Here is a 3,309-nt window from a genome sequence, read left to right as displayed (position 1 = left end):
TATTAATAATAATAATAATATTAAAGCAGAAGGCAATAATACAATGCAAAAACACAAGTTTTGGCCCTCCGTTTCAAATCTCAAAATATTTGAAATTATATTTCTTCAGAAATAAAATTAAATTTTATTCCTAAATATTGTAAATTATTTTGTAATTATTTGTATAAAATATAAAAATTTATATATATATATATATATATATATATATATATATATATATATATATATGATTCTTTTCTTTTTTTTTTTAGCCATATTGGTAAATTGCTCCAGCAACACTTTTCTCTGATCTCTCAAATGGTTGTAAATATATTACGAAGTCTAATTCCACTGATTTGACCCGAGCGCACTAAAAAACAAACAGATACTGAAGGAACATACACAGGAACGAGCCCTTGTGTGTTTTTATTTGTTAGTTCTTCTAAACGGTGGTGTAGGTACTAAATCTGAGAGTTCCAGATGCTGAGACTGACAGCAGTAGAGCTACACGTGCGTTGGATGATACATGAGAAAATCCCACACTTATATTTGACGCGTGAGCTCACGTTTCCCATAATGGCAAGGCTATTTCTTGCTTTACATATGTTCTCTTCTAACCGGACCAGCTGTTATCTCCGTCGGCGACAGGCTAATGATGCAATTCTGCATTATTAACGTCATCTCTACAGAAACACGCTATTATTCCTAATAGAAGCACTGTTGTCCGGTTTTATTAGTTTGCAGCCATTCCTCTGATTATACCCCCCCTACCCCTCATTTAGCTGTCACGTTGGCATGACCCCAGCACTTATAACATGACCCCTTGGGGATTAGTCCATACCCGAAGCACGGCGTGGGTGGGGGTAGAAGGCAGGGGGCTGTGTTTGGGTTTAAGCCTTCACCTCTGAGTGCCCACTCCAGAGCCTTTAATTAAATCTCTGAGACACCAAGTCAGGAATGTTTGCTTTTTTTTTTCTTCTTTCACTGCCCTCTCCTCCCATATCTTTACTTTTCTCATATGCTTGTCCCCCTCACCATGGGGCCCTTAACGTTCTGTCAAAGGCACTGTAGCTGGTTCAAATGAGTCAAGACACGGGGACAAACTCCCTAAAGTTGATGCTCTGAGGAGTAAAATGTAGTACAGCCTATGAACTCATTATACAGTGTAACCCCTTATATACCTAATATAACCATTATATATAACATGAATCTCAATAGAAATATTTTATCCATAAAACTTTCTTTATACAGTCAGTGGGATTTATTTACCACTGGTAGCTCGGTGGTTAATGTCCCGTGGCTGTAGCAGTGATTGTGCCGAAATCACAGGACCCACGAAAACCACAACGAAAAACTCTGGTGCACCTGGAGCAAAAGCAACAACAACAAAAAACCTTGGACGGTTTCACATGCATCAAAATCTGCATCAAAAATGCCAGATTTTGGTATTATTAGTCGTAGAAATTGCTGACAAGTTAACTAGAGACCAAGCTGCGCATAAAAGAGACCGAAGTATGACTTCAAGGAGTCCCTGACTGTAGCTTTAAACAAATAAACTAAAGAAAGAAACCTGGTGGTGGTAGTTTAAAGAGTTTTTTTTGTTTACTATAACTGCATTTCAGTTCTACATCCACTTGAATATGGAAAAAAATGGCTATGAAAAAAAAGAGAAACGTTTGTAAACCCCTCTAGTATAAGGGTCCGTTTGGGTTTCATGCCTAGGTTTCATTCCGCAGGTCCCCCGGAAGCATCTTGAACGAGCGGATAATGAAAATAAAGAGGATGACCTCTCGGGCTGACCTGTCATCAAAGCATTACATACGAGCCAATTACATAATTATGGTTTTGTATCAAATTTCCATATTTGCTCCAGGCTTCTACCAACAAAAGCCAGCAGAACCTCAAAATACGAGTCATCTGAAGCCTGGATAGTGATGATTCCTCCTAGGAATGTAAAAAAAATAATAAAATCTGCATCCCAGATCTTTCCATGCAGCACAAGAAAGCAGTGCTTTCTTAAGCACAGCTCAGGTTTAGGAGAAGATGAGATGAGGATGTGCAAGCTGAAGATCGGAGAAGACTGCCAGAATGCCACAGGTGCCAGTGAGAATGTGAAGACTGACAAGTTGGTTTGATTCTTGCAAATCCATCCATTCAGATTGTTATTGCTTTATTTTATTTTTCTATTAAATCTCACGAATGAATTTACCTTCTTCCAGACTTACCTTCTTCTACCAGCAAGAATGTGCTTCAGCGCTCTGCAGGAATGAAGAACATCTAGTAGAACATCTCAAAAATAAAGCTGAGGATCAGCACAAAAAAAAGCTGAATATCAGGCGAAAAGAAAGTGTAAAAAATAATGAGATGTTCTTGGTGGTCTACTGGAACTTCCACTAAGAGATTGGAAAATCTGCTGATTTTGTGAATGGAGTTGAGACCGACTGGTGCGTAAAGCGCTTCACAACCCGCGGTAGAAAACACGTGGGCGTGGCGATCCAGTGAGGGGCGGAGTTGGACCACTGGGGGGCGGCTCCAGCGCTCGTTGAGTTGCCAGAGTGAGAATTTTCCTCCTTATTATTGTTACAACAGATTATTATTATTATTATTATTATTATTATTATTATTATTATTATTATTATTATTATATACTGATTCACTTGCATTCAACTTAAAATAAATCGTTTGGATCGTTCTTCAATCTTATATTGTATCATAAATATTATTGTATTTGTCATTATATTTTGTTATTTAAATAAATGAATTTATTTATTTACATTGTTAAATATACATTTTTTTATATTTACCTTTTACGGAGCTTCAATAAAAATACTTTATACTCAAAATACAAACATATCATATAAATTAATATAATAAAACGAGTAAGAAATAAAGTTGGATAATTGTACCGTATTTTAAAATATGATGTAATAAATGGAAAAATGTGTCTGTTCTCTAAGTACAGGTTAGAACCCAAATGATTTTACAATAACAAGATAACATATCTTGAATCCTTAAATTCATAAATAATAATTATCATTATTATTATTCCGTTCTATAATAATTGCAAATAAAACAATAACAAATTGGGTTAATTGTATTGATTTATTAATACAGCAGTAATCTTTATCATTAATATACACTGCTTCTTTCATGATTTATATGAAAATACTAAAACTTTATTATAAAAACTTTATTTAATTTAAATGTAAATTAATTAAGACTTTATTTAATTTAAATGTAAATTAATTAAGACTTAATTTTATTTGGAGGATTATTTAAACATATATTCAAAACCCTTAATCTGGCAACCTTTAGCTGTGTGACTGAAGG

The 3,309-nt window shown here is 34.8% G+C and overlaps 1 protein-coding gene across 3 annotated transcripts in view; it reads right to left on the bottom strand.

Annotated features, from left to right (window-relative positions):
* Positions 1–2,487, bottom strand: part of vasna (vasorin a) — a 13,085-nt gene extending 10,598 nt beyond the window's left edge. For all 3 annotated transcript variants that reach the window (XM_046840640.1, XM_046840641.1, XM_046840639.1), the window contains exon 1: positions 2,205–2,487. The gene's annotated coding sequence lies outside the window, so the exon portion shown is untranslated. The remainder of the gene's footprint in view (positions 1–2,204) is intronic.
* Between the last annotated feature and the right edge of the window lie 822 nt (positions 2,488–3,309).

This window comes from Silurus meridionalis, chromosome 26, assembly GCF_014805685.1.
Source record: "Silurus meridionalis isolate SWU-2019-XX chromosome 26, ASM1480568v1, whole genome shotgun sequence".
NCBI lineage: Eukaryota > Metazoa > Chordata > Actinopteri > Siluriformes > Siluridae > Silurus > Silurus meridionalis.
The sequence above is the reverse complement of the archived record's forward strand: the minus strand, read 5'-3'. Positions and strand labels throughout refer to the sequence as shown.